Source organism: Balaenoptera ricei, chromosome 8 (genome assembly GCF_028023285.1).
Source record: "Balaenoptera ricei isolate mBalRic1 chromosome 8, mBalRic1.hap2, whole genome shotgun sequence".
Taxonomy (NCBI): Eukaryota; Metazoa; Chordata; class Mammalia; order Artiodactyla; family Balaenopteridae; genus Balaenoptera; species Balaenoptera ricei.
This window is the reverse complement of record NC_082646.1, coordinates 8,329,619-8,354,550: the sequence shown is the minus strand read 5'-3', so window position 1 is coordinate 8,354,550 and position 24,932 is coordinate 8,329,619. Positions and strand designations below refer to the sequence as shown.

The 24,932-nt window shown below is 51.4% G+C and overlaps 1 protein-coding gene across 4 annotated transcripts in view; it reads left to right on the top strand.

Annotated features, from left to right (window-relative positions):
* The window catches only part of PKNOX2 (PBX/knotted 1 homeobox 2), a 258,706-nt gene that overhangs the window by 67,515 nt on the left and 166,259 nt on the right, over positions 1 to 24,932 (top strand). For all 4 annotated transcript variants that reach the window (XM_059930120.1, XM_059930121.1, XM_059930118.1 and 1 more), the window contains exon 2: positions 3,542 to 3,611. The gene's annotated coding sequence lies outside the window, so the exon portion shown is untranslated. The remainder of the gene's footprint in view (positions 1 to 3,541; positions 3,612 to 24,932) is intronic.

Sequence of the window (24,932 nt, the reverse complement as noted above, 5' to 3'; positions counted from 1 at the left end):
ATTCTGGTTGCGTTATTGCAGGGCCACTGTCTGAAGGCCTTTGACGTGATCACTTGCCTTCCAGGACTACAGGCTGCTGGCTTTGGAAGGCCCCAAAATATCACGCACGTGGTTCCCCAGCAAGTGTCTGCTGGTGCATGGTGAGGAGTGAAAAACAAGGACAATGTGGAGAGGTTGCATGTGCACATATGTGTGTATATGTGTGTGTGAGAGAGAGATGGACAGATAGAGACAGAGAGAGATAGAGACAGAAAGAGAGAAGAGACAGAGATGGTGGGGGGGATGCTTTTCATGATGCTCCATTCACTTCAAAGCGTTCAAAGTGTGGTCCTTTTTGCTCTCCTTACTTTTGGGGGTTGAATTACTTTATGAAACGGTGGTGAAAGAAGACACTATTAATGTTTTATCCATATACATGTTTGTCAACCCTCCCAGTCTCACAATGTTTTTTAACGTTTTACGGATGGGGGAAGCCAAGTCTGGGAGACCATGCTCTCTGGGGCATCTTCTCACCCAATACAGGATTCTCTTTGCTGTTTTGGGAGCTCACTACTTTCCAAGGAAACCTAACTCATTGCTGGATGGTGCATAGGACTAGCGAAGTCTTTCTTGTATTGAACTGAGGATTGGCTTCCTCTAATATCTATCAATTAGCCCTAATTCTACCGTGTATAGCAACGCAGCCTCTCTGTCACATAGTTTCTTCAAATATTTGGAGGACCACCATGTGGGAGAGAAATTGTTGCTTTAGTCAATAGAATTAGGTAGGACCAATGGGTCATATTAGAGAGGGACAAATGAAGGTCCATCTCTAGTTTCTTCTCCCATATCTTCTGTCTCACGGGCTCCTAATAAGGAAAATAACAACAATGACAGCTACCATGCAATGAGTGCTTATTTTGTGTGAGACACTGTTCTAAGCACTTTACGGTATATGAACTCATTAAACCCTCACAGCCAACCTCAGAGGCCGGACCCTCATTAGCCCCATTTTACAGATGAAAAACCGAGGCACAGGGAAGTTAAGTAACTTGCCCATGGGCCCACTGCCAGGAAGTGGTGGGACTGGGATGGACACCTGTACAGCCTGCTTCCAGAGCTTGTGCTTTTAACTACTAAACTTTTAACTTTAGTTAAAAGAACTAGATGTCTTTGCTCACCTCTCTCTTCTACTCATCACTGCCAAATTTATTAAAATATGATGCCACAGCTGCATCTAAAAGTAATGTGGATTGATAAGTCTAAAGTGAGGGGACCATTCTCCCCTTGGTTGGCCACCATATAGCTATTTAGGCAACTAGGATCAATGTAATGGGTTTGACAGCAACACCATACCCTGGGCTCTACCTCTGCTTGCATTTAACTCAAATAACCCTTGTCTTTTTTAAAAAAAAAAAACAGGTCACCCCAATCTGTGATTTTTGCAATTGATTTTTGAATGTAAGAGTAGGATTTGGTATATTTATTCGTGTCAAATCTTTTTCTACAACTCTGTAAAAAATTAAACTGGATTTCCATGTGGGCATAGACTGTAATAATTTGATGGTTTAGAGTGATGGGATTGTGGGCAATTTTTTTAAATTTTCAAATTTATTTAATTTATGGTTGTCATGATGTTATTGTGCAAGAAATAAAAACTGGTAGAGGAAAAAATTAACTTTTTAGTTTTGGGCCATCCTTTTAGCTTGTTCAAAGTTTTATAACACTGCCCATCAGAATCCATCTCCCCAGCAGAGGGGCTGTCCTTCACAGCTTAGCAGCATGTGCAAATGGCAAGTCCGCCGTATCTTCTTCCAAGTTGCTGGTGTCTCGACAGTCCCAAGAGGGCAGGGATAAATCCCCACTCCATGCAATTCAGCCTAGAAACTTCCTGTACTGAGTTCACATGTGCTCAGTAGCAATGTGTCAGTAGTTTAGAAGATTACAAGTTGGAGCCCATTGCCAGCCAGGGGCTGGTTGTGGAAACTGATTAGAATGAACCGAGTCCGCCACTGAACATTTCAACAGACACCTGCTGAGAACCTGACACATGCTGGGCTATAAAGATGCATAAGGTGCCGTCCTCATCCTCACGCACTTGCCTTCAGTGGTCTGGTCTTGTCTCTGAGGTCCTTCCGTGAGTCACCAGTCTTGGTCCTGGAGATATTAGTAGACAGCCCCAGAGGAAGTGCCTCATCCTGGGCGACATCATCATGAACAAGAGGGACATCTTTCCATGAGCGCATTGTATTACACCCCATGCCTGAATCTTCTATCTGAAATTCTACCTCATCCAGGGAGCCTCTCTGTCTTAATTAAAAGGAAAATACTAAAGAGTGGTGGGGTGGGGAGTGTCCTCTTCTTCATGACCTTCCTTTGTTGGAAAACCTTCAATGGCTCCAGGAGCTCACAGCCCAAGCCTGGCCTCTCTGCCCGACACTCGGAGCCCGGATGCTCTGGCCCCTCCCTGCTTACTCAGCGTTACTCCCTCCTCTAGTCTCTCAGGCGGCCCAGCCCCTGCCTTGTCCCTGGTCACTCCATGCTTTCCCCCCGTCACCTTTGCTCAGAGTGCTCCCTTTCTTGGAATGCCCTCTCTCTTCTTCCACCAGCCGAATCTCTCCTGACCAGTCCTCCAAGACCCCAGTCAAGGTCTCCCTCCCCCTGAAAACTTCCTTGAAGGCCCCAGCTGTCGCCAACTTCGTTTCTCTGTGGAGAGAGAGTTATGGTCTCTACCACACAGTTCAGCACTACTTTATGTATGTTCTTGTCTTATTGGATGATGTTTCATATGGATATTCTTATTTCACCACTGACATGGCAGCACTTTGATTACAGGAGCTGTGGATTTCATTCCTGCTGCACCTGGAGAGTGTAGCTCACGGAGCAGACACCTGATAAATATGTGCTGGGTTTTTCTTCTTCTTGTTGTTATTGCTTTATCCCAAGACGAGAATTAAAAGCAGTCATGTTTTCTGATCTTTCGAGTCACGCCCCCATCATTTTTCTCCATGCACATTTCCCTTCTAACCCAATGGGACTCTTCACTTTTACTTGAAAGTGCCCTCCTACGTCTGGACTTTCCATAATCCTGCCATAAAGCACAGCATCGGTGGTGGTATTTGCTTGTTTGGGCAGCTTCCCCATATAGATTTCCAGCTTCCCCAGGGGCTCCTCAGCTCTGTCCCCCTGCACGGGGTCTTCCGTCAGACAGGTGGCATCAGTAAGTGATCATTGCCTTGGTCAGCTCAGGGCTCTCCACAGCCATGAGCCTCTTTTTCTCTGGGGAAGGGGATGAAACTTGCAAGAAATTGAGGCTCCAAGCAGGTCAGGAGGGAGTGATCTTGTCTCTCCGTCCTGGTTAGTCCTCTAAACAACCGTCATTTTGCACCAGGAGCTCCTTGCTCAGGAAACTCCCCCCGACTCAGCAATGGGGACACAGGGCTGCCAGCCCTGGCTGTGGTCCGGAGCAGGACCCACTTCCGAGTTCACCCCCATCCGATCTTGGCTCTCGCTCCCAGCAGAATCATACACAGTCTATAAAGATGTTTTCTTTCACTGACAGGTTGACTCTGGAGCAGGACCCTGAGGCTTGCCGTCCTCCATGCCGCTCACCAGAAGAGGGACCGTGAACCGTGAGTAACTCTGACGGGCATTTTCCATGCTGACTCAGTAAGGTCATGGGTGAAAGACCAGCCCTGAGCCTGATCTTTCACAGCCGTGCATTGTGCGAGAGACGCAGTCTCTCTCAGTGAGCTGGTCAGAATGTGAAATACAGTGGACCTCTAATTAGATGAGGTCCAAACGTGACGAAGAGGCCCTGTAACATGACATCCTATTTAATTAGACTGTATTGATTGTGCGTTAAGGTGGACCTGACGTGTTATGCGTGTCATGAGTGTTGGAGAGGGAAGCTCTCGAGCTTGCAAGGGCAGGCTAAGCTTGGGAGGCCGTGAGAGGAGGACCTGGGCCAAGGTCATAGCTTGCGCTTGCTTTTATGTCTGGTTGTTTCTGGAGAGACGTGAGGGAGGAAAAAGGAGAAACTGCTGGTCGCTTCCCTTCCATCAGCTCGGGAACTGCTCCCCACCTTATCCGTCTGTGTATTTGCTCATGTCGGTTCTCGCACTTGGCAGAAGTCTTCCCACCTGTAGGCCCTGGCCTAAGTCCAGTCTGCTCGTTGCCACGTCCTTCGGTAATCCAGCTAGAAGTGGTTTCTCCCTCTTCTGAAATCCCGTGCCTCATCCATCTGCGGGGCATTCCTCTGCCCGCACATCGCCGTGCGCCCTCAGTGAGCCTGTGAGCTCCTGGCGGCTAGTCTGGGATTCCCTGCTCCTTGCTTCCCCTCTGCACCCTCCACCTAGGCGCCGCGCAGGCACTGTCAGCTGGAAGGGCTGGCCTGGGGCTGCACAGCTTCCCTGCCCTGCTTCGGGGGCTCCCGGGGGCTGGGCGGCTGCGACTTTGATAGTACATTGGCTCCCAACCAGTCCACGGAATTATAAATGATTAACCGTTATCAGCGCACATCTTCACCTCTCTGTAAAAATAGATTGACTGTAATGAGCATTTGAATAAATCATAAGAATGGCCGCCCTGCGATCATCTAACATCCTGCCGATGGCTGCCCGGTGAGTGAGCAGGGCGCCGGCCCTCCGCCTAATGGCCTGCGTGGCAGTGCTGGTGCCTCTGTGATTGACAGGACGCGGCTCCCAGGGCATCCCCTCTCCGCCCGGCTTGGAGTGGTCGATCCCCAGACACCGGGCCGGGGAAGGGTACCTCCCTCCATCCTGTTCCAGGAAAGGCCTACCTAGGAGATGGGGCCGGGGTGGGGGGAGCCAGAGTAGGGAGATAATGACCTTTGCGAGAATCGATGTCTCCTCGCACCGGAGGTTAGAGGGACCTCATCAGTCAAGTCAGTATGAGAGGAGCAAGCCGAGCGTGAAGCTTCACGAGACCGGGGTGCGTGTAGGGGAAATAAGTCTGCACGCTCCGTCCCTGTCCCCGAGAGCAGCTGGGCGCCTGGCCCGGGCCCACCCACACCTGGGGGAGCTCCCTCGTGGGGACCCTCTGGGACCCGCACAGAGGAACGAGGAAGAGTGGGGATCTTCAGGTCCTGGGACTCTGAAAGGGGAAGGTTCAAAGGCTCTTCCTGGGAGGGTTTTTTGCTGAGGGAGAGCCTGCCTTTCGGAGGGGGAGGAAGAAGAGGAGGGACGGGACCTGCTGAGGAGGGGACAGTCTGCAAGGCTGAAGTGAGGGCTGGATTTGAGAGGGAAACAGCAAACGTTCTAATTTAATTCGAGTGGTGTTCCAGTTATTATGGCTGTGTAACAAACCACCCCAAGACATAGTGACTTGACACCGTTCATTATGCTCATTTATTCTGTGAGTCAGGAGTTCACACAGGGCACAGTGGGGAGATTGCCTCTGATCCACAGGTCTGGGGTCTCTGCTGGGGCAGAAGCTGGGTGCTGGAATCGTCTGGAGGCTCGTTCACTCACCCCTCTGGGGGTGGACACCAGCTGTTGGCCGAGGCGCTAGCTGGGGCTGTCCACCAGGCCCACGTGCCCTTTCCACGTGGCCCGGACATCTTCATGACGTGGATCCTCGTAAGGTGGTGGTTGGGTGCCGAGGGGGAGCGTCCCGAGAGGGAAGAGGCGCCGGACGGGGCCGCCCTGCCCAAGCCCAGCAGCACCACTTTCACACGTTGCCCTGGTTGGGGGCAGGTGCAAAGGCCCACCTGGGTTTAAAGAAGGGGACATGGACACCTGCCCCTGCAAGCACGTCTCAGAGGAGGAGAATCCACAGCACGTCAGATGAAGAGTGTGGTTGGGGGTAACATGCTGTGGCGGCCGTCTTCGGAGCGCACACTCCCACACTAATGCTCCTCAAGTCTGGCCCAGCACAGCCTCATGTACTCCCGAGGCAGGCTAAGGAAGCCTGCCTGCAAGAACCAAACTGTCTCTAAACCCAGCCAGTGTCTGGATTTAAAGGCACCCCGCCAAGCTAGGCTAGGCTCCTCCCCAGGGGGGCATTCCCCGAGGACACGCTGGTGTTAGGAGGCCCTGCAGTTGGCAGAAACCTCTACCTCAGCGGTCCCCAACCTTTTTGGCACCAGGGACTGGTTTCCTGGAAGACAGTTATCCCCCGGACCGGGAGGGTGAGGGAGGGGAAGGGGAGGGATGCTTCAGGCGGGAATGCGAGCGGTGGGGGGCGGCAGGTGAAGCTTCGCTTGCTCACCGCTCACCTCCTGCTGTGCAGGCCGGTGCCTAACAGGCTGCGACCCCTGCTCTACACTATAGTCCTTCCCAGCAAGAATGGGTCCAGTGTGCCACCCACAGCTTGAAGTGCCAGCTCTGGAGAGGGCCTTAGACCTGTGACAAGGACTCCACAAGCCTGGAGCCCTTCGTTCCCAGGCATAGCTCCCACACCCTCCACTCCCTGGCCTTCCGGTCTGGGGGAGGCTGCAGCCAAAGATCAGAGCGAAGAGGCTGTCGGGTCTGTTAGGGTGTGCGGGGGGCCTGGGCTATGCGGGCAGCCCTTCCTCCGTGATCCTCGTGTCCTTTCCTCTCCTTGCTTCCGCTCTGCCACACCCTGTAACCTGTGGGAGGCGGGGCCTTTGAGGACCAGTCTCCATCTCCTTTGCCATTTGCCTGACCCGGATGCAGCTAAGTTTTGGAAGAGCACCTAAGTACCCTGGATGCCTTGCTGTGACTTAAGGGGATAGAAACAAAACTCAAGCAACCACAGGGTGAGAGCAGAACCAGTTGGTTTTTCCAAAGGGCCAAGATATGAGAATGGCTAATGGTGAAGGGGAGGGGGCAGGGAAGAGAGGGGCAAAGGGCCTTGGTTTTTGTTTTGGTTTTTTATTTATTTATTTATTTATTTTTGGCTGTGTTGGGTCTTCGTTTCTGCGCGAGGACTTTCTCTAGTTGCAGCAAGCGGGGGCCACTCTTCATCGCGGTGCGCGGGCCTCTCACTATCGCGGCCTCTCTTGTTGCAGGGCACAGGCTCCAGATGCGCAGGCTCAGTAATTGTGGCTCACGGGCCTAGTTGCTCCGCGGCATGTGGGATCCTCCCAGACCAGGGCTCGAACCCCTGTCCCCTGCATTGGCAGGCAGATTCCCAACCACTGCGCCACCAGGGAAGCCCCAGAGGCTTGGTTTTGATGAAAAGTTTTGGAGGGAGAGTCTTGGAGTCTTCCACAAGTCGACTTAATATTAATAGTAATAACTGTCGTTTGTTGAGCACTTACTACATGCTAGACACTCTGCTCAGCACGTGATGTGCATGTTTTTACTGAAACCCTCACACTATCTTATGAGACACTGTTACTATCTTGGTATTACATACAGAAAGGGAGCAGAGGCTCAGGGACAAGAGAGGTACCCTAGTCAGTGACACAGTAAGTTAGTCACAGAGTTGAAATCAAACTTATGACTCTATCCTAGAGACTTAATCACTTCATTATGCGGCTCCAGGAAACTCAAGTTTACTCTCCTGTAACAGGGAGAAGTCTGATGACATCACCTCCAATGTCACCCTCAGTTCTAAGATTCTAAATGTGCAGAAAAGATTCTGGGAACTGACTTAGACACCTCTAAAGTGGAGGCCGGCTTTGTGGAAATGGGTCTGTGTGAAAGCACAGAATGATTTCCTGTTCTCTCCTTTCCCCTTTTGTGAAACTTAGGTCAGGAAACCAATGTTTAATTTGGGCAGGTGAAGGAAACAGATAAAAACCTAAAAGATCATTTGTATTTTCAAGGCTTCAACTTGGGGGGAAAAACATTGGGTTTGAAGTCCAAAGCTGGGGTTTGAGTCTCAGCCCCATGACTTAGAACCTCTGTGATTCTGGATACAACTCTTTGGTCTTCAGATTCCTTATCTCTAGAATGGAAATGGGATTGTACACCCTTCCCAGGACGGCTGTGAGGACTAAATGAAATCCAGCACGTGCGAGCTTTAGAGCCATTCCTGGTGCACAATATGTATACAGTAATGGTTCAGCCATCCACTCACCCAGTACGTTAGGAAAAAGTAGAGATGGAAAGACTGTTCCTCTCCGTTGCTGCTGACAGAGATGGTCTAGCATCTTTCTTTTAACCATACTCTCCATAAAAGTTCACTCATAAACTATTGATATTTTAATAATACACATTAGCATCTTGCCCTTTGACAGATGAATATTGAATGAGCAATAAAGAGGCAAAAGAGTAACCAGGTACATGGCTGTGGGGAAGCTGGAATCATGAGTGGTTGTCAGAGGGAAGGCCCCTTTCTAGGGACCTTGTGACTCACCTCTCTCTCCAGTGGCCCCTAGGAAACAGCTCTTAAAAGGAGCTCAGAATCCGGTCCAGCCCAGCCCAGTCAGGGCAGGATTTGTCCCCGGTTTTCCTTCACTTGGCTGGAGGGGACTTGGGAGAAGACAGAAAAAGGTCATTAAAGAGCTGCTGAAGGCCTGGACTTTTCACCCTCGCGTGAAATACCTGGCATGTCCCCCTCCCTTTGCGGAAGATGCAGGCTTCTTCCCCGCATACTCTCTCCTGCTCCGTAAATTAAAAGTCTGCAGACCAAGTGCCCACAAGAAATCAGTCAACAAGCTTAGAAATAACTCAAACTACTTCCGCCCCCTCTCCGTCCTCCGCCCACCAGGTCTTGATGGGGCCTATGCCTGGGGTGTGTGTGTGAAGGTTTATAAGACAGAATTTCCTGCCTTTGCAGCTCCTGCTCCAGCCCCGCTGCCACGGCCTCCAGTTTTTCGTGGCCTCCATCTGGCCTGGGAGTCCTTGAGTGTGCAGAGAACAGTGGCAGGGGCTCTTCGTTGGTCCGGCTTAATTGGTGTGATTTAATGACGTTCGTGGCGGATTCAGATTTATACGGCTTTCTGAGCTGCAAATCTGCTTTCTAAATGTGGAATTTTTGTGGAGTGGTAAAAAATAATGGCTGTTCTGTGATTCCTGCCTCCCAAGCTAGGAGATTGCAATTTACATTATGCAAATAGACATTATGCAATCAAGGCACTTTAGCAGGAATCTGGCGGCAGAGAGGCCGCTGATGAGATGCGAGGTCTGCAGCCCCAACTGGAGGGGCCCTGGAAGAGCGGAGATGAGGTGGGGAGGGGCTGGGGCGGGCGGAGGGGGTCGAGTCTGTTCCGCTGGCCCAGAGATGAACGCTTCCGGGGGGCTGCCAAAGCGGCTCTCTCAATGAATGGCTTTGTTTAATCATACCCCCTGTCCAGAGGACTATTGTCTTACGGATAATTTCGTTTGCCTAACGAGATTTTGCTAATTAAATCTCCTTTCAGTTGGTGTGACTGTGACTGCAGGAGAGGGGCTATTTGGAGTCTTCTCCATAAACCTTTCTGGAGAGGAGCAGGGAAGGAGGGCCGGGAGGGAGGGGAGGAGAGAAAGGAGGGGAGGGAGAACCTTCCCTGCGGTAAGCAGGCCTCGGGAAGCTTCCAGCGGGGTTTGGAGCTACAAGGTGGTTGCCACCACCCACCTGGCCTTTCTCTCCTGTTCTCTGGAAATGCAGGTACCCATAAATCTTTGTCCAGCCTGAGGGATTTCCCCCCTTTTCGCTTCCTCTGTGGCTCCTGTCGCCTCCACCTTTACCCTTCTCAAGTCCTTCCCAAATCCCCAGAGCTTCTGCGGGATTTCCAGGCGCTGCTGCCAGCAGCTCTGGCTGTGGGTGGTGGCAGTGGTGATGTAGGAACCCTCCCCTGGCCCTCACTGTGAGCCAGCCAGCCTGGCTCTTCAGAGAAGAAAAATTGCTCCCAAATTGGCCATTTCTCCAGTGATAATTGCCATGAATCAAAGAGGAGGAGACCTTGTCAAATTCATGTACCATCAGAGTCAGCCAGGGATGTATGTGGAGGAGCCTAGCGCTGTGCCAGCAATAGCTGGAGCCTAATTAATGCTGTTGTGAGCGTGTGCCCATGTCACGCCTGTGCTCCTCCATCCCCAGGGGTTCTTTACTGTCTGCGGCTTCCTTGGCCCGGCTGGCCAGGGGCCTCACAGCTCAGCCCTGTCTACTTTTCCTGCTTCATCTCCTGCCCACCTCGTAGCTCTCTCCTCCCTGTTACTTACAGACACTCCTATTCCTGGTACCCAAATATACCAGGTTGCTCAGTTCCCCCCAAATACTCTGTTTCACTTCGCACCTCAGTGCCTTTGCACTTGCTGTTCCCTCTGCCTGGAATCTCCTCGTCCTGAATAGCCCCTGCTCCTCCTGCAATACCCAGCTCACATATCTCCTCTCTGACTACTGCTCACAGGGCTTCCTGCCTTTCCTGAAACACTGCTGTCCTCCTTCATCCTGTACGTTGTCACAGCACCTCAAACATATGTATCTATCTATCCAAGTTAAGAACTGAATCTTATTCTTCTCCTAATCCCAGTACCTAGAATCATCCCTGGCCACAAGAGGCCCCCTACAAGTTTGGTTGAATGAAAAAATGAAGGAGTGAACCGAGGGGTAGGGGGTGGAGTGATGGAGAGGTTTTCTCTAGTAAGCCCTCCAAACCCCAGGATGGGTGATGGGGGGAGGAGGGGGCAGGAGCCTGATTTCTGTGGGGGCTTTGCAGAGTTACTTGCCCATCCATTACCTTTACTTCCTGGGTGGGAAAGCCTTAATTCCCCCTGTGTGCCAGGCCCTGCACTAGGTGTGTCAGCGTCTCCTGTTGCACCTTCTCACGTGGATCCTGTGAAGTGGGTATTGTTTTTGCAGAGGGCACTGAGGATAGTCTATCCTCATCAGAGAGCAAGGCAGTGTTTACTTGTAACTGGGTCCAGTGGTGGGGACCCAGCAGGCTCTACCTCTAGGTAGGTGAAAGCTCCTATGCTTCCCAGTCCTCCCTCCCCATCTATCCATCTATTCAACCATCCATCCATCCATCCTTCCATCCATCCCATCCATCCATCCATCCCATCCATCCATCCATCCATCCATCCATCCCATCTATCCATCTATCCCATCCATCCATCCCATCCCATCTATCCCATCCATCCATCTGTCCCATCCATCCATCCATCCATCCAATCTATCCATCTATCCCATCCATCCATCCATCCATCTATCCCGTCCCATCCCATCCCATCCATCCCATCCATCCATCTATCCCATCCATCCATCCATCTCATCCATCCATCCATCCATCCATCCATCCATCCATCCATCCCATTTATTCATCCATCCTGACTAGAACCTAAGCTGTTGCACCCTGGGCTGTCCCCGTGCTGGAATGCCTGGGTTGCTGCACTGGGAGGGCCTGTGTGTCTGCGTGTGTGCTGGGGGATGGGCGAAACCCAGGCCCCGCAGATGGCCCCCGGCTGCTGGCTCTGGTCTGTTGCCCAGCTAGCAGTGGGGATGTGAGGATAAAGGAGTCTGCCTTCCATGCTGTGGAGCATGGGGGCAGTCCAGGAGAAACGGCTCGCATCCTCCTATGTGATAAGGGTGTATGCCTGTTGCCTGTGTCTGTGCAGGCTGCAGGGTGTGTTTGTGTGAGGCAGTGTTTGAAGACAGTGCTTTATGTTTTTCTTGGTTCCTGAGTTTCAGTGCTTTGCTTTTTGCCCTGAAGTTTTTCCCTTGGTGCCCATGTTCTGTCTCTTCACCAAGGCTTGTAATCATCTTAACATCCCCACCATGCTATCTATGCTCTGAGTCTGAAGGGTTTCTTGGTACATAATAGGTGCTCAACAAACACTCTGTGATGCACTGAATGAGTGAACAAGCATGCCCTTTGCTGTCGGATAGACTTGAGCTTGAGCCCTAGTTCTGTTATTTAGGTAGCTGGGACCTTTGGATTTAATTTTCTCATTCAGAAAGCAGGAATTCTAACACTACCTATTCTATCTTTCTTGAAGGGTTGTTGGTGGAAGATTATAAGAGATATGTGAAAGTGTTTTATAAACTATAAAGCAAGTGTAAGGGGTTATTATTATAATGGTTATTACACTTGAAGTGATCATTGTGTTTGAAAATTAGGGATTCTGTTTTCAGGAATATAAAATCATCCAGGCCGTGTTGGAACTCTGAGGCTTACAGAGCAATTTTTATGGGAACTGATTCCCCATTGGCCCAACTATGGGGACTTCCAGGGGCTGGGGTGGGAGGAGGGGTCTGGTGAAGAGGGCCCATCTTCATTTGTGCCACCTATCCCCCAAGTGGACCCACACAAATGGTCTCTCCTGAGTCTCAGCCATTGCCCAGTCTTCTGTGCCTCATTATCTTTGCATATGCTGTTCCCTCTGCTAGGTCAGCTTCTCCCCTTTTCTCCACTGGTCTTTTGACCCTCTTGTGCCAAGTTGCTGCACTGTCCCGGGCTCCCTGGTTGCACAGTATGCCTCCCTGAGGGCCTTTATCACGTGGCATCTGGGACTGTGAACACCAGGGCAGGTGCCGGCCGTCACTCATCTCTGCAGCTCCAGAGCTGAGGGGATGGATGGATGGATGGGTGAAAGGTGAAGCGGAGGGTTGGGGCTTGGTAGATGCACGGGATTTGAGCTTTTGAAGCACCCTAAGCTGTAGGGGCAGGCAAGGAAGAAGCAGCTTCAGAGAAATTAGCACTGCTGTGCAAATAACCCCCAAATTTCTGAGAGATGTTTCCCACCCACTCTCAGGTCCAAAAGGTTAAGTAGGCTGATCCTCCCTGGAGTCCCTGGGTCTGGAGGCCCCAATTCCGTGCAGGTGGGTGACTGGATGTCAGCCAGGTGGGCAGTGAGGCCTCCAGGTTAGAGCTGAGTCCTGAGGACAGGGAGGCACCTGCCCATTGTGGGTCCTCACAGGCGAGCCGTCAGCCACGTGGGGAGGCAGGTGCTGCCTACCACCATCCCCAACCCTTCCAGATCCTGCCTCTTGGTGGAGTCAGCCCCAGCTGGTGGAGAATCTGCTGGAAGCCCTCCCGGGAACCTGGCTCCCTCGCTTTCTCCCTGTGTTTGGAGGCATGCTGTCTCCACCCCGCTCTGGTCTCTCCCCCATGCCCGCCCACCCCGGGCAACGCTCCTGGAGCCCCAGGCAGCCGCAGCCAAGTGCCAGGGGTCTGGGAGGCTTTTCATTACCGAATGCACTGAACCTATTTGTGAGTGTTTTGCAAAGTGTTTAATCCAAGGTGTTCCCTCAATTAAATTAGTGCAAACATCTGGGTCCCACATCCAGCTCCATTTGCATTCTGTGCTATTTATTACAGCGGGAAATGGGAAGGCACCTTAGGAATATTTAGGACTGAATTGGGGTGGGTTTGGGGGGTGGGCGTCTGAGGGTGCCTGTGAGGTCGGTCCACGAGGCGGACCCATCTCCGGCCTGGGACTGATGTGGAGCTGCTTTCTGGTGCAGGGGACCACACGGCGGGGGGGCGGGGGGTGGTGGTGTCTGGGCTCGGGACCACCCGGTCTTATGGGGGAGGCTGGGTGAGTTTAATTCATGCCCCCAGTCCCCACCTGGGCCCAAGTACCTGCAGAAGCAGGAGGCTGTTGTTTTATAACTTTAAACCCAATTTAAAAAAAAGAAAGTGTATCACATTCAAGTGACCCATCTGGGTCTCTCCTGAGGGAGTCTTTCCTGCTGCAAGGTGGGTTTTTTCATCATGAAACTGCTCAGCCTTGGTGACTGGCGGAGCGTGGGTGGCAGCTCTGTTCCCCATACCGTGTGATTCTGGTCCTGTCGAGGACTTTGGGAGTCCTACTATTATCCTTATCCAGGAGGCTGAAGAAGAATAGCTTCTGTTCAGTGCATTATCTGTTGTAACCCTCCCACCAACCCTGAGGCAGGTCCTCTAATAATAGAACAGATCAGAGAGCCAGGCTTAATCAGACAGGTTAAGCAACACGCTCGTTGTTCCACAACTAGAAAGGGGAGCAGATGGGATGTGAATGCAAGTCTGCACGACCCCAAAGACTACTTCCCACTGCACTAGGACATCTCTCGTGAATGAAGCAGTTGGGATTGGCTTTGAGTTGGGGACCTTGCCCCCTCCCCAAGTCTCGTGGCCAGCACACTCTGGCCGGGCTGTGCAGAGGCCCTCGTCCTAGCCTGCCTGCCCCCACTGGGATGGCGTAACCTGGGATTCCCAGGGGCCTGCGATGGTGACTCACCCAAGGGAAGGAATTCCTGGCTTTTGTGGGATGGGGCAAGGAGGAAAAGGAGTAGTCTGGAGAGTGAAGAAGAGGCTCGTGGGATGCTCAAGGACTTAGGGGTCACTGAATTCCTTGGTACCGAGCGGGGAAACTGAGGCTCAAAGGAGGCAACCTCTTGCCTAAGGCCACTGAGGGTTTGGTGGTAGAGGCTGGACCGGAACCCAGGGCTCCTACCTCCGGGGAGGGGAGTGATGTCAGGGCCTGGGGAGGTCCCAGGGGTTCTATAGGGTGTGCTGGCATTCTAGATGCAAAGTGTAAATCAAGGCTGGAGCAAGCAACCAGGATGAGAAGGGGATGAAAGGCTCCTCTGCTAAGGATGCTTCTGCACCACATTTAACGAAGAACCTTCCAGGTCCTAGAGGGCTGCTGGCCAACTCTGGCCTGGGCCCTGGGGCAGGTCCGCACCAGCTCCTGGGATTTCACGTAGTGATGTCGGGGGCGGCAGAACCTGGGAAGGCTGGAGGGGACCCGGGACCTGGGGCAGCGCACACACGGGGGTGTCCAGCTTGCCTTCGCCTTCCCCATCTGTCCTGCAGTCTGGGTAGTATCTGGAGGAACAGGGTGCAATGGATTCAAGCCTCAGTCCCCTCTCCCACTTCCTCCCTTGATGAGACAGGACCAGGTCTTAGCCTTAGTTTCCCCATCTGTTAAAGAGTAATAAAATCTCATCTTACAGGATCGTTGGGAAAATTAAAGGAAATAGTAGGTATGCTTGACCCTGCTTCTGGGTGCAGAGCGTTGTTGCTGGTTTTCCTTTCTTCTCCATAGCCCGGGTCTACTTTCCCCTTTGGACCCTGTACCTACTCCGGGATATCGAGGGATGACGGGCTCTGTCGACGAGGGTGGGCAGCCCCTGTCTCGGTTCCTCCCCTTCCCTCTTCTCTCCCCTCCCTCCCTCTCTCATGAGAAGACTTTAATAAATGCATCTCAGCATGTGGCCCTGCCTGGGGCTTTATAAGAATGAATTGCTTATCCCAGCCCTTACTTCCTAGAAATGACAATCTGCAATCAATACACATTTATTAAGCTCCACTGTGTGTGGTACCCAGCTCTAGGCTCAGCAGGGTCAGCCTGAGAGCGATCCCCAGGCTTCTTGTCTCCTCCCAGGGCCCCAAAGTTTCCTGCTTTCTTTGGCTTTGCTGGATCCCAGGACCATCTGCTGTTAACAGCAGAATTTGGGGTTTCTGTACCCTTTTGTGCCTCTCTGCTTCTACACGAGGTCCTCTTTGCCTCGAGTACCCTCCACCCCCCCTCATTTACCTGGGTAGAGCTCAGTTCCTTGGTTATGAATATGTCTGTAACCACATCTCAGCTAGGGTTTATCTTCCTTGAGCTCCCGGTGCACACTGGGCATCTTTCTGTGACTATTAATCACATCATATGTCGATTATATCTTTATTAGAGATGCTTGGCTCTCCAAGGGTAAGGGTACGAAGTGTAGCATCCTAGAACTAGCATGGGCCCTAGGGGTCATCTGTTCTCCTCGCCTGCAGGCCAGGTCATGCTCAGTTCATCCCTGGCAGAGGAGAATGCTTTCCTCTCCTGTTAGCCTTTGGTGCTCAATAAACGCTTGTTTTGTTGGACAAACCACTGGCATGTTTGAAGGGAGGCTGTCATGGCAGCATGCCTTGCTCTCTAGTTTCCAGGGTGTTCAGCCTGAGAGTACGTCCCTGTCCCTTTTATGTGCAATTCTAGTAAGAATTCTGTCTCTTTCACCCGGCCTCAGGATATGGGATCTCCAGATGGAGCTGAGGATCTGCAGAGAAGAATGCGCCCCTTGATTTACTGCCCCTGTGTCTTTGCCCCCGGCATTTCCTTTTCCTGAAAAGTCTTCTCTGTCTGCACGGCCAAACCCTGCCCTTCCTCCCCAGTCTCACACCACCTCTTCCACGAGCCATAGAGCCCTCAGGGGAAACCAAGCATTCTCTCCCTTCCAGAGCGCCTGGCCTGAGTCTCCTCACACTGACCAGCGTCCACCTGCATCCTCAGTATATCTGTCTGTCCTCCTCCATGAAGATGTGTCGGTACAGGGCACGTGGCTGATGCTTCTGTAGCCCTCGCTCCACCTGGCATGGCGCCTGGCACATTCTGAATTTATCACACGTGTTTGCCAAATGAATGGGATTACCATTCATTACATTTGTCACCAGTTACTGGAAACTGGATGCTAGGGCCAGCAAAAGAAAAACAGGTGTTAAATTCTGTTTGGTGTACTGAGCAGACCGGCATTACTTCTGTATGGCAGGCCTGTCAAGTCCCAGACATTGATACTCTACATGTAGAGTCTCCAAAACAGAGAAAGCAAGATGAGCCATTGGAATAAGAGAAGAAAATATTACAGCTTTATTTGTATGTATTTTTTTTTAATCTCATCCTGTTTAGATTTCTGTTTTTGAATATGTTCCCTAAGACACCTCATATATTGGTAGAGCAGTAGGGTGAATATATACACTTCCACACATGCATGTTTATATATGTATGCATTGAGCGTGTATTACACGTTTTTTACTGATAGAGTTGTAAACAAGTCTGAGGACCATGGACTTGGGCCCCTGGCCCACTCTCCAGGAGATGAGTCCAGTGCCTATTTGCCATTGTCTCCGGGCAAATGTCCCATCCCCTAGCGTGGCCTCATGTCATGCCTAAAGCCATACAGCCTGAAACTCACTGGCTGGCAAACTCCTTCGGGACGGTGACTTGGGGACCCTCTTCACCTGTGACTCTCCAGGGCCTGGCACATAACAGGCACTCAGTAAATTACATGGGGCTTGAATAATATTTATTTGAAGTGAGACTATCTGAGAATCTTTGAAAGTTTTAAAATTTGATTTCAATTTAATCCTGAACTGTCTACTCCCAGATAGTACACTTGACATATTTACTAGAGACACATTATGCAACAAAAAAATAAGTGTATGCCTACTTTGTACCAGGTTCTGAGTTAGGTACTGGGTGTCAAATTTGAGGTCTCTGACCTCAAGTTACTTACATTCCCTTTTTTCAAAAACAACCAAACAAGAAATCATAATGTAAATCAGCACTGCCCTCTTCATTGAGACTGTTTTGAAACAAACGGCCAGGCCTCACACCATTTCCTCTGCAAATGCTCTAGACAGTCATTTAGGGAGGACAGAACCCATCAACCAATGTAGTTGTGTTCTAGGGGCTGTGCTACAGCCGCTGGGCATGGCCAGGGCCCAGGGGAAGCCGGGAGTGCTAGTTCTCCCGACAGGGGTGGGGTGGGTGGGTAGAGTGGGGTCAGGAATGATTTTTGTATAAATGATGCTTAGGCTGAGTCTCTAAGCTTAACTTCTAGGCTCCCATGTGGAAATTTCAGAAGCCAAGAGGGGGCCTATCAGATAAGGGGTGGGTTTGAATAGAGGGAGATGGCGGGCACAGAAGACAGAACACTTACAGATCTTACAGCTGTCCTCCATCATCTTAAGACCAGAAGCCGAGGCCTCTTGCCCAGGGCTGCAGAACCAGAGATTGTCAGCAGCAGAACCTGGGCTCGGCGGCTTCTCCCTGGCCTCCCTCCGCCTGCTCTCCACGCTTGGAGGACCCACGGCGCAGGCTGGGCCTGCGTCTCCCACACACCCGGGCTGCTGTGGCCGGGAACAGCACACCCTGCGCCCCCGGTGCCTCTGGGCTCTGGGCACCCCCTTCTCCCTCCAGCAGCTTCCGGAGGGGCCATAGGCCTGCAGCCCCGGAATCATCACGGGCTGCATGTGACTTCTTCTTTCTTCCCGTACAAGTTGAGCACTTGCCACCCTGCTGTCTGTTTTTCCTTGCTAAGGTTCAGTTCTAATTATGTTGATTTTCTTCATCCCACCCCCTCCTGGAAGCTTATTAGGTTGAATATTTTTATTTATTATCATTTTGCCCAACTCCTGCCAGCATTTCCAATTACTCTCCCCGCTTCCTTGTAATTGTCTTTCTGTAATGGCTCTGAAACAATTGCGCTAAATGAGGTGTCTCCTGGAAGATGAGAGTCTCACTTCATTAAAGGCTAATGTATTCTCAGCTCCAGCTCTGTGGGGCTAGCTTGGAAGGAAGACATTTAAACAGCTTCTTTTATTTTATAGGAGCCACTTTTCAGCGACGAAGATGTCTGTGGGGTATATGTGTATGTGTGTGCGTCGCCTGATTTTAATTTAAAGAAAGTTTATGAAATAGTGTAAGTCTTCCTATTGATGAAACTCTCTGTCCCCGGGTAGCTGAGATTTACGCAGGTGGGGTCCAGGGCTCTGGAGCAGGATGGACAGGGGCGTTTTATTTGGATGTCCTCCCTGCCTTTCTGCCAGGTCCCCTCCCTTCCTGTTAGCCCCTGGCCTCTTCATGCCTCCATCCTGTGTCAGCTTCCACTGGGTGATGACCTCCTGCTGTGTATTATTGTTTTCAGTTTATATATCCTAACTCATTCATTCATTCATTCATTCATTTGCTGTTTACTCATTTACTTGTTCATTTGGTATTCATTCAACAAATGTTTATCGCCTGCTATGTTCAGGCATCATTCAGGATGGGGATATGCCCTTTGGGAGCTTAGAGATCAGTGCGAGAACAGAGGCAGATGACAGGTAAGAAGGCACTTCTAGTACATTGTGTTAAATGCTGTAATCAGGCAAGGGAGGACCGCCTGAAAGCACCTAGGAGGGCACCTAGTAAAATCTAGTGGGGTCAAGGATGGCTTCTAGAGGGCAGGGCCTGGGGTCTGGGCTGATACCGAGAGGATGAGGAGTCAGCCAAGTGACAAGGGCGTGGTTGGAAGTACTTGAGGCCGAGGGAACTTCCGAAGCTAGAGAGGGCTTGGCAGGTGAGTGAAAAGCAAGCTTTTCCATCTGACAGGAGCCCCGTGTGGGACAGGGGCTGTGATGGGAGGAGGGGCTGGAGATCATGGAGGGTCTTGAAGGCTCGGCTACCGAAGGATTGGGGGATGTAGAAGAATTTTAAGCTGAGGATCGATTTGGCCAGATCTGTCTTGGAAAGATTGCTCCTGCTTCAGTGTGGAGAGGGGATTGGAGGAAGGCAAAAAAAAAAAAAAAAAAAAGGCAAGGAGACCTTTTACGAAGCTATTGCAAGTGATGATGGTGCCCTGCCTGGAGGAGGTGGCGGAGGAGAATGAGAAGCTGTGTACGTTTGTGAGGTGTTACAGGTGGAGAAATGACAGGCTTGGGGTGGGGAGCGTAGTGAGGGGGAGGGGGCATTAAGGATGAGATCTGCTTTCTGGCTTGGGCAGTCTGGTGAATGTGTGTGGTGGGGTCCCAATATCCAGGACAAGGCCCGTGAGAAGTCTGTGCAGCTCCCCCAGGATGTGGGACCACCAGGCTCAAATCCCAGGAGATGCAGGGCCCCTGTCCCCAGTGACAGCTACGGAGCCCCAGTGCCTTCGCCAGCAGGGCCCGTAGGTGGCATGTGGGCGTCTGCTCACTCCGATAAAGGGCCACATGTAGCTGCATCATCGAGCTCTGAGCTGAGCACCTGTGTTCTGAGCTGAGCAGGTCACCTCTTGGCTCTGACTTCTGACCCAGGCAACACAACCTGTACCAAGGCCTCCGAGCGTTGCCCAGGCAGCTCCCGTGGTAAAGGGCTGCCTCTTCTAAAGGGTTTTCTATTTCATAGTCAAGAAGGAGTAGGATATGTTTGGGTTGGAAGTGAAGAATGTTAAGCTTACACCAGGTGGTGAATCAAGTTCATCCAGCAGTGTTTTTATGCCTCCGAGGCATGTTTTTTTTTTTTTTTAGGATCACTGTAAGCTTGTGAGCAACGGTGGTGGTGATAGTGATAAAAGTAATGATAATGACTTCTCCATTTATCAAGGCCTGCTACGTCCCACACACTCTATTAAGCATTGCCTGAAGTATCTCATTTAGTCCTTGCCACAGTCCTATCATGTGGATATTATTATTGGCACAGAGAGGTTAAGTAAGCAGGCCCCCAGGATGCCCAGCCTGCGGTTTCCTTCTCAGAATCAAGGAAGGAGGGAGTTGGCCACACCAGGCCAGGAGAAATGGCTTGTTCCGTCCTCCGCTTGCTGTTTTCCCGTGTTCTTCATGCCCCTTGTTATGAATTACTTTTTTCAGCTTATATATCCTAACTCATTCACTCACTCATTCATTCATTCATTCATTCATGTGTATCCTTCAAGGCCCTGTGCAAATGCCACTGACTCCCGAGCAGAGCCAAAACTCGCCCACTCCGTGGTTCCTAGAATACATACATTTCTCAGTTATAGCTGCTGATTTGTAGTGAGTTCTTTGAGTGTCTGTCACCTCAGCTCTACTCTGGGTTTTCCCTGGGAAGGGATCTTGGCTAACTCCTCTTTATATCCTTGGTACCCAGCACTGGGCCTGGTGCACAGTTGTCCTATGAATAAATAAATGCTACCAGGGAAGACAGGATGCCCAGGAGGGGCCCGGGAGGTCAGCTTACAGGAGCTCCCCGCGCCCTGCCCATTGCAGGAGGAGCAGATATGCTGCTCAGCTACACTCCAGACTGGGCTCGGCTCCCCGGGGCCACTGGCTGGCAATAAGGGGCGGCGTCAGGAACACAGTTCTCTCTGTGCTCCGGGAGAACGCGGGGGTGAGGTAAGTGCCCCTCCAGGGCAAGGACTGAAGGAAGCAGCGTGGAGCTGGATGTGTACTCTGATGAGGTGCTTAAGTAACACCAGGCTTCCTCGGGCTCCCAGGGGCCGAAGAGAGCGCACACCAAGGAAACAAACAAATGGAGATGGCAAGCCACTTGCGCTATTAGACAACAAAAGTGAAGCGGTGTGTGCATCTGACGTCTTCCGCAAAAATTTAGTGCTGGAGCAATTGCCAAGCAGCCTTTTTTTTTTTTTTTTTTTTTTTTTTTTACAAAGAATAAAATGTGTCTAAATATTCAAGTGCAAAAAGTCACCAATAGTTTTCCATCTCCTCAAATCTCACTCCAATTGCCATCCCTCCCAGGCTGTGATGGGTTTCCGGGAGATGTTGCCCTCAGGAGAGGTGGAGGCCACCTCTTCAGGAGCTCCCTCCTTAGCCTACAGAGTCAGGGCTCCGGTCACAGCTTGTGGGCAGCGAGGGGAGAAGGTGGAGGAAGGAAGCACTGGCTCTGAGAGCCAGGGGTCCTGATCACTGAATAGCTGTGTGACTTGGGGCAAGTGGCTTACCCTTTCTGAGCCACAGTTTCTACATCTGTGGATGAAAAGAACCATCAACTTTGCCCTGACTAACTCGCAGGCTTGTTTTGAGTCTCTGTAGCCCGTGGCAACACGTGGGGGGGTCCTGACCACTTTGTGTTGCTGCCCATCATTCAAGTTGCGTAGCGCAGAACCCTCTGCCTGCTCTCTCCTCTAGCTCTGGAGCGGAGTCAGGCCTCCCCGCCTCAGTTTCCATAACACTGGGGACAAGGATCCAGGTGAGTTCTAAGTCTGAAGCCCCCTGGGGCTCTTGGAAACAAGAGGCCAGGCCTCCTTAGCCCAAGAGAAATGGGGAACTGAACTTTGTGCTGCAGAACAATGAGAAATTTAGGGTAAGAAGTCTTCAGATCCCAGAATGGAGCTAGACAGACCATCACTCTGTTCATTTAATAAATATTCATTGAGGACCTACCACGTGCCAAGCATTGTGTCAGTTACTGAGAACGCACGGGCAACACAGCTCCTGTGGCAGCCCCCGTCCTTTCAGAGCTCACGGTCTAGCGGGTATTCCAGATTAGTGCCCAATCCTCTCCATTTCATAGATGAGAGAGGACATACGGCCCAGGAGAGGCAGTGACTATTACAAGGTCACGTAGCCAGTTAGTGGACTTGGCAGGATCAAAAACCCGCCTTGTGAAGTTGAAATGAACTGATGCTTGCCGAGGGCTCAGAGCCACTCTGGGCCCTGCCTGGTGAGTGCGCTGTATGTGCTTCCGCTGGGTCTCCAGGCTCTAGGGGCCTTTGCCCCTCATTGGCCCTGAGCTCCAGCCTCACTCGTCTTGAGTCCGAGTGTTTGAGATGAGACTGGGCCACCCCCAGGGTGACACTGACCAAGGGAGGACGGGAAGGACAGTGGGCCCGAGGCTCTTGGCTGTCGGCATTTTACTCTTCCATTCAGCCAAGGCTTCTGGAGAGCTGGCCTTGTGCCGGGCACTGGGGCTGAACAACCCTGCAAGCCCCCTACCCTCGAGGGATTTATATTTCAGTGGGGGAGGGGGCTGGACAGCCACCATAAGTGAGCCAGGTGTTTTCCGAGTGAGACAAGGGTTATGAGAGTCCAGTACAGTGTGATTTAGTAGAGCTTAACCCGGATGGTGGGTTACGGGGCAGTGAAGGTGGGGCTGTAGGGCGGGGGGATTGGGGCGCATTTTCTTCGCTTCTGGAGATTGCCCTGCCAAACGAGGGGGGACTCTGGAGAGCTTCTGCTCAGCTCTACACACCAGTTTCTAAAGCTCAGCATCCCAAATAACATATCAATACTGAGATTGGGGCTTCCCTGGTGGCGCAGTGGTTAAGAAACCGCCTGCCAATGCAGAGGACACAGGTTTGAGCCCGGGTCCGGGAGGATCCCACATGCCGTGGAGCAGCTAAGCCCATGCGCCACAACTACGGAGCCCACGTGCCTGGAGCCCATGCTCCGCAACAAGAGAAGCCACCGCAATGAGAAGCCCGCGCACCGCAGCAAAGAGTAGCCCCAGCTCGCCGCAACTAGAGAAAGACTGCACGCAGCAACTAAGACCCAACACAGCCAAAAAAAAAAAAAATTAAAAATAAATAAATAATCCTCAGATTGGCTTGAAAAAAATTTTTTTAAAAATACTGAGATTGTCTCTACCCTGCCTAGCCCCCTACCCATAGCAGGAAGTAGTGCATCCAGAATGAGCCCCCTCAGATTTCACCACTATCCCCTTGGGGGTCTCAGTGACCTCCCTCCATTACAATTCGGAATCAGGAGTAAAAGAAATACAGAAAGAATAGCACTATTTTTCTGATGTTCCTTGGGCCAAGTTTTATCACCTGAAACGGGGGCATTTAACCTGCCCAGGAAGAGGAAGGAGATGACCTCCAGAGCAGATTCCCAGGTGTCACTCTCCGGTCCTGAAGAAACACAGGGAACATTTCATTCCAGGGCACTGGCAACTGCTGGGGAGCTATCACAGCATCCCCATTCCATGTTCAGGGAAAAGCCGTCTCTTCCTTCTCCCCAGCCCCTCTCAGCAATCTGGGCGCCTGTTTGTATTGGTTATTTTGTCCAGGAATCAAAGACTTCCTTTGGACTTGTGTGACCCTCTCTTCATTCATCAGGTGAGCCCTTGGGTGGGTGGCCCCAGGACTGGTACCCTAGGACCCCATCACCAAGGGCTGGGATCCCGCAGGCCATCTCATGATTAGGGATCAACTGGACGCAGTCTTGATGGCACTTCAGGACCCAACTGAACAAAGTCAGGAGGCTTCCCAGGAAATTGGACAAGCATAGGGAAGCAGGCGGAGATCTGAGCAAACCTGGATGTGGAGACTTCATGGTCCACAATCCTGGTTTATTGCCTGAGTCCAAAAAAGGTCATCTTGCCCATCCTCCTGTCTCCAGGTAGGACTGCAGTTAACCAATGTACCAAACAGGTGAAAATCTCCCTAATTCCTGAGAATATCCATTCACAAAGAATAAAGAGGGGCTCTGGAAAGGAAGGAAATGGATCTGAATCAGTCCACTGAATCTGTCTCTTCAGACATCCATCAGAAGCATCCTTAAAAGAGACATTTGACTCCGAATCAAGTGTCTTCCTTCCTCTGGGTCTCTTCCCCATTGCCTCGCACTCTGGCTGGGCATCTCAGGGGCAAACCCAGGAACAACAGAGACATTCTGACCAGATAGTACTCACTTTGTCTGTGTTTGGGGTGGGGACATAGGGGCAGGCCAACTTTCATCCAGCAAGTACCTGGGTGCTCGCTAAGCCAGTCCTGGGCTGACAGACCCCAGGGTCCCCAAGGACGCCTATCCACTCAGCCCTGGGGATTGGTGCTCAGCCAGGCCTCCCCTACTGGTGTCCTGATCCTTTTGCCCCAATCTCTAGAGCTCTCTTTTTGTCCACCAGTCCCCTGACTTGATAGCCCCCGGAGAGATGCTTTCTTCTCAGGTCGTTGGCCACTCCTGGTCTCTCAGCAGATAAAGCCCGCTGCTCTTCCCCAGCCCAGCTGCTGGAGTGGATGCAGATTTCTTAGTAATGATCTTCCTGCAGGAGCAGTGGAGACGGAGGAGTTGCTGCTGCTGCCTCTAACATCAAAGCTTGCCGCGTGGCTTTGGTAGAACGTTAAGAACTGCGAGATAATTAAGTTGCATCTCTGTGCATTGTTTACTGTTGCTCTCAACCAATCACTATTCCATAGGGGCTAATCTGTGCAGGGCTTTTTTTTTTTTTCATTGCAGTGCCTGTTTGTACCACATTCTTCATTATGCTTCAGTTACAATTTTAATTTTACTATTATTAAATCTTCCCCAAAGCTGTATTATTCTGTGTCTCTGAGCTGGAATTCCTGATTTGGGGACTGCCTCTGGGCCTGTTCACAAATGATTGTTCTTGTTTACAAAAGAACATGCATTAAAACTCAGCGCTGGAAGAATCCTGGCTCCCTTCCCTCCTCCCTGCCCCGGCTCACCTGGCTGTAGGAAATGGGGGGAGAGGGGAGACAGCAGAAGGGGTCTGGCAATTCTTAGGATTTTTCTGTTGAAAGAGCATCTTCATGGCCTCCAATGGCCAAAGGAGAGGATAGGAAGTTGAGTGCAGGTGGGGCCGGCCAGTGAGCTGGAGGCTTCGTTTTTATAGCCTATAGGATGCCAATAGTAAGGGCTCTGTATTTATTCCAGCAGACAG